The sequence below is a fragment of the Protopterus annectens genome, chromosome 12.part0 (genome assembly GCF_019279795.1).
Source record: "Protopterus annectens isolate FY-2018-M chromosome 12.part0, PAN1.0, whole genome shotgun sequence".
NCBI classification, from domain to species: Eukaryota; Metazoa; Chordata; order Ceratodontiformes; family Protopteridae; genus Protopterus; species Protopterus annectens.
Genome location: NC_056746.1, coordinates 165086357 through 165099480, shown reverse-complemented (window position 1 = coordinate 165099480; position 13124 = coordinate 165086357). Strand labels below are relative to the sequence as shown.

General features: G+C 41.1%; 1 protein-coding gene across 5 annotated transcripts in view; it reads left to right on the top strand.

Moving 5' to 3' along the window:
* The window catches only part of NTHL1 (nth like DNA glycosylase 1), a 492998-nt gene that overhangs the window by 179008 nt on the left and 300866 nt on the right, over window positions 1-13124 (top strand). The window lies entirely within an intron of this gene.

The following is a 13124-nucleotide window of genomic DNA, read 5'->3' as shown; positions in this document are numbered from 1 at the left end:
GGGGAGTGGAATGTATTGCATGAAATTTAGCAAAGGAACCATGTTATTGGGAAATAACCATGGAGGGAATGTCGAGGGGGAAGAGGCCAATCAGAAATTTGGACTGAAGGCTGGAGACTTCCTTCCTTACCAAGAACTGATACAGTATAGGCAAAGAGAAAGGGATAGAAGAGTGCTAAGTGAAAGACCAGTTCTGGTTGAGTTTTTAGAAAAGTCTGGAATAAAAGCTGCTGTTAAAGGAATAATTAGTCAGACATATAAAATCATGTGTGGTAACTGTATAAATCAGTCTTAAGAGTTTAGAGAAGATTGGGAAGAGAGAATGGAAATGCAATATAGAAAGAAGCAGTGGGAGGACATTTGCATGTCTCCATTATATACAGCATTGTCCATGGTTTATGGTTTTTGTATAAAAGTGTTTGCGCTGGTATTTTTAATACCCAAGAAGACTTAGAGATTTTTTCCATAGGTAGATAGCAAATGCCAAAAGGGTGATGAAAAGTGCAAAACTGTAGAAGAAACCGCCTTCCAGAGAAACTAAGAATGTCAGTTAGCAGAAATAAAAACATAAGTATAAAACAAGTGAGGCACCACAGAATCAAACTGTATCAGTTTAATAGCCAATATAAGGCTGATGGAGTAAATGATGATCGACAGAGTAAGTGATTGACAGTTAAGCTACAGAAAATTATAGTTTGCGCTCAGATGTCCAGAAAAAGACAAATCAAGTTAAGTGCTACTATAGAGTGGGATCTAATCTTAATAAATGTTAAGCACCTGCTGCTTGTTAAAATTAGAGCTCACACTAGCCACTCAAGTCTGAAAGTACTGACCAGCAAACAACAGTAGCAGAATAAAATTAGATTTATTTCTGCCTTGTAGCTGTGCCAGTAATGTGTCCCTGACTTATAAACTTAAAAAGTTGATAGAATAATGAGATTTGTGTTAGCCTGCATTTTCTGAAGGATACGAAACCTGAAACTCAAAAGTATATCATTATTTAGTGACTTCAGTCCTTAGTGATTTGTCAAAAAAACATAGATTTTATGAGGAGCAGACAAAAATGAGGCAAAAATCTGTGCATTCTGTAAAAATCTGTAAGTTAAGAGGCATGGCAAGGAGAGTGTGAACATAAGAGCCATTTTTATACTGTCTTTCTGACTACTAAGTGGTTTATGGCTTGGTTGTTTTTTTCTGTAACTAGTAGTACATGGAGCTTCGCGCTGGAGGTGAATTTCTTGATATCTATGTTTCAAACACATAATAAGCAGATTATGATTGGCGACCCACTCATAATCCTCTTTGTTATATATGTCTTTTACCTAATAAAGCAACACTCCTGTTTTAGGGCTTAAGCCAATCAAGCAAGTCCCATGAATCAATTCAGTTCATCTTCTTGTTTGCCAAGAACTCATGGATATTGTCCATCTCGGGTGTCTAATTATTCAGGCACACTTTCTTATAATTTTATTTTCTTATTCTTCATAGTTCCTTGTTTTTGCTGTAGTCCTTTAGTTGTATTTTGTCTTGATGATGAAGGATATTGCTCTCTTCATTTTCAGATGGGCCTTCCAAAATTAAAAAGTTAAACCAATATAAAAAGATTTACTATAATATCTTACAATGTCTACTATCTCTAATAAAATATATTAGTATATACTGCAAACTGCACAGAAATCTGTATTACAAATATATAGGTTTATAGGTGTTTACTAGGCGAATGGCCGCAAGGGCCTTTTTAAGCCTAGTCATATATTCCAAATCTCTGACAAGTTCTGATACCATTAATAAGTGTAAGCATGGGCCTGGGAGATGAACCGTTTACAGGTTACCTGTGTCCATTAGAGACATAGGTGCCAAACCAGGACGAATTTCTGGTTTCCCATCCAGTTGTCCAAGTTGTATTTGAATTGGTTTAGGGAGGGACTCTGCTTTGCATGGATGGGGAGCCTTTTCCATAGATGGGGTAGTCTCTGGGATACACGTCTGTCTCTCCAGCAGGTCCTATTTATATCACAGGCAAGGTTTAAGTGTTTAGAATGGGTAATTCTGGTGCTGTTTGTCTTGTGGATATGTAGGAGGTCCATCAGAGTGGAGTCTGACAATGCCCTGTATGCCAGGCATGATCTCCCCACAAATACCTGTAGGAGACAGAATATAGGGATAGGGCTTTGAGGCGGTCTGCATAGGATATGTTACTTGTGCCCTGTATCCTTTTAGTGAGGAACCTCTGTAGACATTCTAACTGTTGCTACTATAGAGTGAGACCAAAGGGGCATTGTACTCGATGATAGGTCTGATGAATGCCGAGTACAGTGTAACAATGACTTCCTTGGACTTGGATGCCATACCTTTGTTTATAAGTTGAGCAACCTAGAATAGTTTCCTCACCAATGTAGACACATAATGGTCAAAGGCTAGATTACGATCTGTGTGTGTCCCTAAGTCCCTGACTACTGAGTCAACTCTAAGGGGTATATTTTCAATATGATAGTTACCAGAGATGGATGACTTCCCAAAGGATACTATTGTGCATTTCTTGGCATTTAGTTTTAGTCCATGGCTCTGACACCAGTTGTTTGTTTGTGTCAGCCCCTCCTTGAGAACATTTGTGTCCATGTGAGATTCAACGACAGCTCCTAATTTGCAATCATCTGCAAATTTAGTCAGCCAGAGACACTGACATTGAACTTGACTTCTGAGAAGTAAATGCGAAAAAGGAGCGGTCCAAGGACTGATCCCTGAGGGACCCAGTTGACTGGCCTCTTTGTAGAGGTGGACTCCCCAATTCCAACTTCCTAGGTCCTGTCTGTGAGCCAGTTAACTGTCCACCGGGTGACGTACTGGTTTATACCTAACCTCTTGAGTTTGTCAACAATGCCCGAGTGGAGTATTGTGTCAAATGCCTTGGCCAAGTCAAGGTAGGCAGTATGAACGATTTTGCCTTCATCCATTGCTTTGGTGACCTTCTTAAACAAGTCCACCAGGTTGAGTAGGCATGATCTGCCCTTGACAAAATCAAAATGGGTTGGATCCAGTGTCTGGAGGTTTACTATATCTCTGTTGATAATCTCCATGATAAGTCTTTCCATGGCTTTGCATATAAGACTAGTGAGTAGTTTCCAGGATCTGTAGATGGCCCTCCTTTGTGCAGAGGGATGACTGTTGCCTTTCTCCATTCATGAGGCACAAAACCTGTTTGGAGGCTACAGTTAAACAGTAAATCCAGTGGTCCTGATAGGTCATGTTTCATGCTATTTAGAATGCATCCTGGGATATTGTATGGGCCCATTGATGCAGTGTTCTTGGTCTTAGAGAGAGCATTAAGGACCTGTTCCCTAGTGATAGTAGGGGGAGCTATATTTGATATTTCCTGAGGGAAGGTTGATGGGGAGAGAGGGGTAAAGTTGGAGCTGATTTTATTAGCCAGGAGGTTTGCTATATATTCTGGCTCTGTATAGGTAGATCCATTTACATTTACAATGCATTCTACACACAATTGTGTATTGCCTTTGAGGTTGCGGACATAGCTAAAGAATGCTTTGTGGTTTTCCTTGACCTAGGAGGCCAAGCTTACCTCAAATTTGGCTTTGGTAATTTTTGCCATGATTTTCTTCCTTGTGTTGTACAGCCTATTGATTTTGTGATTCCATCAGGGTGGCTTGTTTTTTGAGTTAGTTCTGTACTTCGTCCTAGTGGATGCAGCTGTCTCTGTGCAGCTATTAACCATGCTTGTACAGGGTTTCTGTGAACATTTCTGTGTAGGCAGCAGTGTTCTCAGGGTTTATGGGGGCTTGAAATTTTGCTGGGTTCTCATTTAATAGCAGGAGGTTAGCCTTAGAATAGTTCCTGAATATTCCAGGTTTAGCTGGGGGGGTCTAGGTTTTATTTTTACTTTCAAAGGACACCATTTTTTGGTCTGACCTTACCAGGGAAGGCATTACAGTTGGAGCTTTGGAGCAGTCTCCCAAATTAGTGAGGACCAGATCAAGTATGACTGCACCCGTTTGGTGTATTTACTATCTGGTCCATGGAGTTTGTGTTTGCAAAATTAAGGAATCTCTGTGCATGTATGTTTGGTGTTATATAGGATTCTCAGTTAATACCAGGGTAATTAACGTCACCCAGGAATATGGTATTTGGTTGGATGGTTAGTGTTTCTAATAAGTTTAAATACATGGTATGGGTTTCCTGGGTCATAAGGGGGACCTATAGCTTGCAAGTTAGTGGTACTGGAGTTTACCTATGGTGATTTGAACATGGAGCAGCTCAAGTGCATTGTGCTGTTTGACCAGCCTTAAAGTATATCTATTTTTGATGTAAACAGAGACACCTCCACCTTTGGCCCCTGCCTGTGAAGTAGCTGGCCTAAATGTGTGGAAGGCATTATAACCGTGCACTGTTGGTGTGCTTTCCATGGCTTTAAACGGTGGTCTCAGTGACTGCACAGATATCAGCATTCTCTAGGGTAAAGAGAGCTTCTAGGGAGTGGATTTTTTTATTTAGACTCCTAGCAGTGAGCAGTAATACCTTTAGATTTTCTTGGTTTTGATTTGCTTTGTTGGGAGTACTTTCAGTTTGGCATTGCCTAAGTACGGCACTATGGGGAAGACAGTATTTTAGTTAATATTCGAAAGCCTAGAAGGGAGAGATGCAGACCATCCCTGGCAAGGCAGAGTGGTCTGTTGACCATCTCCATCCATGCTAACAGATATTGCACCCCTTTAGAATGACACCAGAAACTAAGCCAGTTATTAAAGTCAGTCATCTTTTGTTCATATTGTACATCTCAGAAATCACTTTGCTGTGATCTTACAAAACCCATAAATCAGACTAAATTGTAGTTTAACAGAAAATAAAAGCTAGCATGGATTTACATCAGTGCTGCTGCTCTTTGAACATTTATATATTTTTTTAGAAAACTGGCCTCCTAGTTTATGTAGATTTGCCATTAAACTGCTTTTATATGCTGGAGTTTAATACAGGGACATAAATCAAATGAATTATTATTAAAGCAGTATTCAGTTATACATGTATCACATCACAAAATGTTAGGGTTAATTATTATAAACAAATAAAATACATTTGACTGGCATGTACAATGGAGGCTTTGATCTTGGTAACTTATTTTGTCAGCAGGACCCTTTGGTTTTGCAAAGGGCTGTTACAGTATTTTAATTGCCATTTCTCTCCTTTTATTTACAAAATGACTCGGAGAAAAATGGAATGATTTTTATACATTAATGGCTCTAAAGATAGTATAACGCAAGTGTAATTCTTGTATGGAAATGCCATTAGCAGAACTGTATATTTTTGTTTATCAGCTTATTAAAATGTGAGCTGACCTGACTGCAAACCATATTGACTTGTTTTTCAACCTTTGTTTCTTATCTTCGAGGATGGCCTGAGCATCTTATTCCGAGGCTTTTTTGTTCCCAAGTTCAGCATTAACAATACAAGAGGAAAGTACTTCCAGCAAAGTTCCGTAGTGTGAGACAGACATTCTGACAATAGGAGACACCATTTTAAATTTGCATAAAACAAGCATTTCAGATTTACCTCCTACAAATATTTCATTAAGAGTAAGAGCAAACATTCTAAGTTTGCGCATGTTATTTGTCTTATTTCCTATGACCATTTCATGCACAGTAAGAAGAAACTTCTGTGTTTTAATCTAGTCATATCAGTAGGAATTTGAACAATGTAGACAATAATAGAAAAGTTAATTCACTTGATCATTGTACATTTCAGAGGAATAGGAAAAGTCAAGGGCGTATTTTAATGTAATAATATATAAGCTTTCTATATAATACCATCATTCTCCAAGTGTTAGCACTGATCTGGTCACATAAGAGAATACTGTGTGTGTATTATTAGTTCATCTGTTTAACTCATTGGGTTCAACTGCACCTTGCTAGAACTTTGAGTGGTTTTGCCTCAGCTGTTATCCCATTTCTTATGCCCAATACTGTAACAGAAAAAGAGAGAGGGAACATAAGTTGGCAGATTTAAAAAAAATCCCTATGGGAAGCCATAGCTCTCAACCTTCCATGTCCAAAATGAGGAACACTAGCCCTCATAATATGGAACAAATGGGCAAAATGTGGAACACATACTAATGCCTTACTAACTTCAACTAAGAAGGTCATAGGATGGTTAAAATATGCTGGTTTTACTTATAAAGAAGATCTTTTAATGAATTAATATGATTCATTTCTATTTACAATAGATTTCACTTAAAAAAAATTCCTAACACTGAATGTGTGACAGAGTCTTTCAATGTGGAACTTTGAGAAACTTCGAGGAACATGAATTTTTTTAAGACCCCAAATGAGGTACATTCCTCGTAATGAGGTACACTTGAGAGGTATGCGGGAAACTTTTTTCAGACATCTTAAGTGACTAAATGATAGTAACTAAGGAAATGATTCTGTTGAGCCAGGATATAGGAACCGAATTGCCTAGACATAGTAAGGCCTTACTAAGTTTAATGCTATTGGCTGCCAAAGAAGCAGTTAGCAGAAAATGGAAATCAAAATATAAACCAAACATAACTGATGTATTGAATATCGTGAAAGAGATAGAAGAATTTTAGGTAGAAATTATAGGCTGTGAGAAAAGGAAAGAAGAAAATTACATAGAAATATATGGAATTTGTTAGAACAATGCATGCATATAATACTCATGAGCAGGGAGTAAAATTTAAGGGAAGGCGGGACTTGAGTAATTTATGTAATGTTGGAGTGAATGTTGATTAGAAGACACACAAAATGCATGAAAATAATGAAAATGCTTACAGTGGTTTGTTTTTTGTTAATATATGTGCACCTGTGTCACTATACAGAATGTGTGAATTTAATAAAAGTGTTTTAAAAAAGGATGAAAAGTTGTATGGGGGACTAATTTATTTTAGAAAAAATTAAGATCAGAAAGAAATGGATACCATTACAGTTAACTGGAGAACAGTAGCATAACTGAAGATGTTCTTTGTATTTCACCGTTGCTGTCATCACACTTGGGTTATCTGCCTGCAGGTAGCCCTCAGTCAGCCCGAATACCAGAGTTTTGGGATTTCTGCATCGGATGCTGTCGCCTCTTCCATGACGTCAGGTCATCAGGGGTATAAAACATGCAGCCGACGCCATTACATCAGCTTTTCTTGCCGTGTGGGAGCCCGAAGCAGAAGCAGTTCGCAAGCGCCGGTCGGCCGCTACCTGAAATTTTCAATTTTCGAGTTTCAAACCTGAAGTCTTCTAAAGCTAAGTACCCCGTTGGGGATCCTTTTTTCTTGCTCTAACCAATGTCAGAAAAACTTAACAATTGTCTTGCCTGTGGAAAGCAAATACCTCACAGAGATTTTCATTTGTACTGCATCACCTGTTTAGGCCCAGACCACAACGTTCCTCGCTGTCAGTTTTGGCCTTGTTCAACGCCCGAACTATTTGTCATTGGGCTATCTTTGTCACTAAATTCTTTTGCTCTTGTTCTCCGTATTCCGAAATGGCTTCGTTAAGCCGTCCGACTACTGATCTTCTGAAAAAATATAAGGATAAAGACAGAGACAGGCCGCATAGGTCCAAAACTGCAGACGACACTTCCGTTAAGCTAGTCGCCAGTCTGCCGGTACTCAGTGAGGCACTTTCGCAGCCCCTGATACCTGCTTCTACAGATTTGCAGGCCTCTACTGAGACCCATTCATATGCCGCGAGATGCTTCTTCGACTATGGAACCTACGGATGTCTCTACCTTGGATGGATCCGGAGCCGCTGTGCAGGCACCGGCTTCTGAGGGTGTATTCAGGCCTTCCGATGTTCGTATTAAACCAACTCCTTCGATTTTGACTAAAAGTACTGAATTTCTCAAGCCCAGAGTTCACACTATGCCTAGGAAACTGATTACTAAAGCCCATTCTCAAGCTCCCATGCCTCAGAAACAAATGCTTAGAATAGCTGAAAACCTTATTGCTTTAATTAGGGGATGCCAGCCTTCCACCTCTAAAAGACAAAGAATTTATTTTCCTTCTGATTCTACAGACCATGAGTCCAATGACTCTGACCCCTCTGATTACCAGGGCATACCCTTATCCACCTATGAGGATTCAGATGCAGAGGATTCCATTCCCTCTGCCTGTCCTCCAGAAGACTTTTCTTTTGGTGAAACCTTGGATAGCCTAAGAGAGCATTTCCGCTGGGAATGCCAGAACTACCCTCAGTCAAAAAAAGAGACTCAGGGAATTTTTAGATTTGCCTCAGCACAGGCCTCTAGCTATACCTCCTGTCTTGGATATTGTGGATGATGTCTTCATGGAATCTAGTATTACCCCTGATACTTTACCTCCAGCTCCTAGAAAACCTGACAGGTACTACAGAGTACCTGACTCTCACAAATTTCTCTTTAAAAATCCTACTGTGGATTCAGAGACCATTTCCCAGGGACCTAAAGGTATTAAGGCTACTTCAGCCAAAAACCCTACCCCTTTGGACAGGGATTCTAGGGCTTTAGACGGATGGGGTAAGAAGGTATATACCGCTGCAAATCTTGCCATCAGGGCTTTAAATTGCCAGTTTCACATATTGAAGTACCAGCAGCATATTATGGAACCAATTAAAACTATTTTGCTGATTCCTGATTATGCAGAAAATAAAGATTTACAAGAGTTAATGCATTCTGCAAATCAAGTTGGTAAACATACTTTGCAGTGTGGTTTTGATGCCTTAGAAGCATCTTGCAGGGCTGCTGTCACTGGGTCTGTTTGGAGAAGGCATGCTTGGCTGAAGGAACAAATCTTGCCAGACCATGTCAAAGCAAAATTACTAGATGCTCAATTAAATCAAGAATGTTTGGCACAAAAGCAGAAGTTCTAAAAAGATGGAGGAAAAAGCTAAATCTATGCAAACTGTAAAGATTTCTTACAGGTACAGCCACCTAGATTCAGTAGGCATTGGCATTCGAAAAACTGGTCCTTTCCAGTCCCTCCCAGGCCTTCTCAGTCCAAACCCAGGGACAACAGACTACAAAGACTACAGTCTCAGGGTATGCACACATCTAAACAATGGAGTGCTCCCACCCCAAAAACGGGAACTGGTAAGCCACCCTCTTACGGAAAAAGTTTGCAATGGCTTGTCCTGCATCCTTCCCAGCCATGCCCAAGTACTTGCACCCCTAGGAGGAAAACTCACCCTGTATGCAAAAAACTGGGAATACATTACCCAGGACCATTGGGTCTTAAACATTGTATCCCAGGGATACAGATTCTACTTACATTCACTGCCAACCCCAAGTGGATTGCCAGACCATCCCCCAAACCAGTGGGCAGAGGCCCAAAAGCAAGTACTTTCTCTTCTCAGTATCAGGGCTATTCAACCTGTTCCAACAGAGCAAAGGGGAAAGGGTTTCTACTCCAGACTGTTTCTGGTGCCCAGAAAAGAAAACTCTTGGTGCCCTATCCTGGATCTGTCAATTCTCAACACCTTCCTGGTGGTACCAAAGTTCAAAATGCTTACACTCCAACAGCTGCTGCCTATGCTAGCCAAGGACTCCTGGCTGGTCACCCGAGACTTAAAAGAAGCTTATCTGCACATCCTCATAAGGGAATCTTGCAGGAAATATCTACGTTTCAGGGCAGGCTCTGTGCACTATCAGTTCTCTGCAGTTCCCTTTGGCTTATCTACTGCGCCCAGGGTATTCACAAAGTGCCTGGCTCCAGCCATTGCATACTGCAGGCAGAGGAACATTCAAATGTACCCATACTTGGACGATTGCTTGATTCAGGCGGACAGTCAGGAATTGCTACTAAAGCACCTGACATTTGCAAAGAGATTGCTAACTTCTCTGGGGTATACCATCAACGAAAAGAAATCTCATCTGGTACCCAGCCAAGAAATTGTATTCCTGGGAGCAATCTTGAACACAACTTCCCAGATGGCATTCCTCACTCCAGAAAAGCAGGTTTATTTGACAAATTACTTCAAACTACTGGCCACCCAAACCCAGCTACCTACAAGAAAAATACTGCAAGCCCTAGGGTTCATGGCCTCATGTATTCTCTTAATTCCATATGCAAGACTGCATATGAGGAAACTTCAATGGTACTTAAAAAGCCTCTGGTGTCAGCATTCTCAGGACCTGGAAACAGTAATTCCGATCATTCCTTTCCTAAGGACAGAGTTCCTTTGGTGGGCAGAGGCCTGCAACCACAATAAGGGACTCCATTTCACTCAACCCCTGCCGCCCAAACCCTGACAACAGAAGCATCAGACTATGCACGGGGGGCTCACATGGCAGGCAGTTGCATTCAAGGCAAATGGAGCCCTGGACTAATGCACCTCCATATCAAACAAAAAGAAATGGTAGCTGTACAGAAGGCACTGACAGCCTTCAAATACCTTATCCATCCAGGACAACTCTTGATAAAGACAGACAACACCACAATCATGTGTTACATAAACAATAAGGGGGAACTCATTCCTGCCCACTCTGCAAGTTAACCATGGCTCTGTGGAACACAGCCTTGAGCAACCAAGTGCACCTGCAAGCTCAATTCATGTCAGGCAAACAAAATTCACTGGCAGACGACTTAAGCAGAAATCTAATGGACCCGCACAAGTGGAAACTGGAACCCAATTCATTCAAGCTTTTAATCCACAAGTGGGGGACACCAGAGGTGGACCTGTTTGCTTCCCCCCAGAACCATCAATTGAGCAAATTTTGTACCAGAACTCCCTACAGCCAAGCATGGAAAGTGGATGCCCTATTCTTTACTTGGGAAAACCTCTCAATCTATGCCTTTACCCCTCTGCCCCTCCTCTCAAAAGTACTACTCAAGCTCAAACAGGACAGGTCAAGGACAATCCTTATTGCACCAGACTGGCCACGCCAGCACTGGTACCCACTTTTACGCAGTCTGACAATAGTGCCACCCTGGCACCTACATCAGACCCCCTCTCTGCTGTCCCAGCATGGGGGCCAGATTTTGCATCCTCAGCTGCAAACCCTGAACCTAGCAGCCTGGCTTATTCCCTGAATACATCACCAGCAACCCTCAGCAAACAGGTGCTGGATGTCATCCTCGAGGCCAGGAGGCCTAGTACTAGGAAATCCTATTCAGAAAAGTGGAAAAGATACTGTTCTTGGAGCCAGTCTCAGGAAAAGGACACAGCCGTGCCACCTTACTTTCAAATCCTATATTATCTAGCAGAGCTGCTCCACAAAGGCCTATCCTTCTAATCCATTAAGATTCATGCCTCTGCCATCTCAGCACATTACAGTACTAAGCCACCCCTCTTCTCTCACCCTCTAGACAAACAGTTCCTGAGACCCCCAAGGAGAGTGCCCACTCCTGCCTGGGACCTTAACTTTGTACTAGAGAAGCTCACGCTTCCCCGTTTTTAGCCTGCTGCTACAGCAGAGTTAAAATTCCTCTCTTGGAAAACAGCCATACTTCTAGCCATCACTTCAGCAAGAAGAGTGTATTTCACCTTCCTAGGACCTCAGTTTTATTCTTGAAAATTTGACTCTGGCTCCTTTTGAGCCTGTAGCTTCAGGTTCCTTATAACGTTGTACATGGAAAACTGTTCATCTTTTGGCCCTTAATTCAGCTAAGAGAGTCTCTGAACTCCAGGCTCTTATGGGTGTTCCTCCTTTTTTTTCATAGGGACAAGGTGTCTGTTAGTACTAATTCTTCTTTTATGACCAAGGTAGCTAAAGAATTGTCTCTTAATCAGTCTATTAATTTGCTGGCCTATTTTCTTTCTCCACAATCTGCTAGTAAGAAGGTTTTTCACACCTTGGATTTCCATAGACAGCTCAGATATTTTTAGGTTAAGACTAAAGCCATTTGCAAATCTGAGCAACCTTTTATTTCTCTTCATCCCAGATCTCTGGGTTTGTCTGTTTCTAAGCAAGTCATATCTTCCTGGATCTCTAAGGCCATTTCTTTTTGTTATTTCTTTATTGTTAAATGTCTTTCTACCTCTGTAAAGGCTCATTCTTCTAGGGCTGTTGTTTCCTCTGGTGATTATTTTCAAAGGATTGGATACCAATTCTGTCCTTGAAGCTGCTACTTGGACCTGTGTCCATACTTTCACTAGGCATTACAAATTGGATGTTGTTTCCAGAGCAAGAGCAGCCTTTGCCAGAGCTATCCTGCATGGGTTTCTTGAGGGCTCCTCTGTGCTTTCCTCCTCCCAAGTTTCCTGTTGAGCTTTTGTATTCTCCCTTTTGTAAAGGATACTGCAGCAGTGATATGGAAGGACATAGCACACTTGTGTAAAATCTTACCATAACAGTAGATGTCCTTCTCTTCACTGTTGTAGTATTCACTTCCTCCCTCCCCCCCCTTTCTGCTCCTCTTTTTTTCCTGGCCTGGAATTCTTTTCCTTTTTCCGCCTTCTAAATGTACATGTTCCTCCTAATTCCCAAGACTGCTATTCCATATGTCACCTTTATGCCCTATGCCTTGAGCGAGGAGCATAAGAGTGACATATGACGTCTGTAAAATACTTTAGTATACTGGCTGGATGTTGGGCTACCCATGTCAGGGAATACCTTTTGTAAAGAATACTGTAACAGTGAAGAGAAGGACATCTACTGTTAGGGTAAGATTTTACATAACTGTACTTTCTTAGTGTTGTAACTAATGTGGCTGACCAAGCAGGTCCAGGAGCATATGTACAGTGCTCTTTATTTTGTTTACTTTGTTGTGCTATTTTTTTTTTGTTTGTTTGTTTTTTTATTTTAATTGTGGGGTAATGCACATTTTACTTAAAAGCAGCATTAACTGTGCCATAGCAGTCCTCTGCTGTGTTTCCTTACATTTTCAAAGTCATTACACATCTTTCCTGTAGGTTGTAGTATTTTTTGACTCTCCTGAATTGCTTACAAGTCTGAGTTTACAGTAATAGTACTTCTGTGGACTGAATGTGGTAATCCACGTATGGTATTGTGATAAGGCTGGTTAGGCTTATGGGTCTGTAGTTCCCAGAGTCGGTTGATGGACCCCCTTTCTGCAAGGGAATTACTGTTGCTGTTCTCCACTCTGCTGGATCAAAGCCAGTGCTCAGGCTGAGGTTAAAGAGAGTACCAAGTGGTTCCACTAGGTCTTGTTTTAGATTGTTTACTAAACA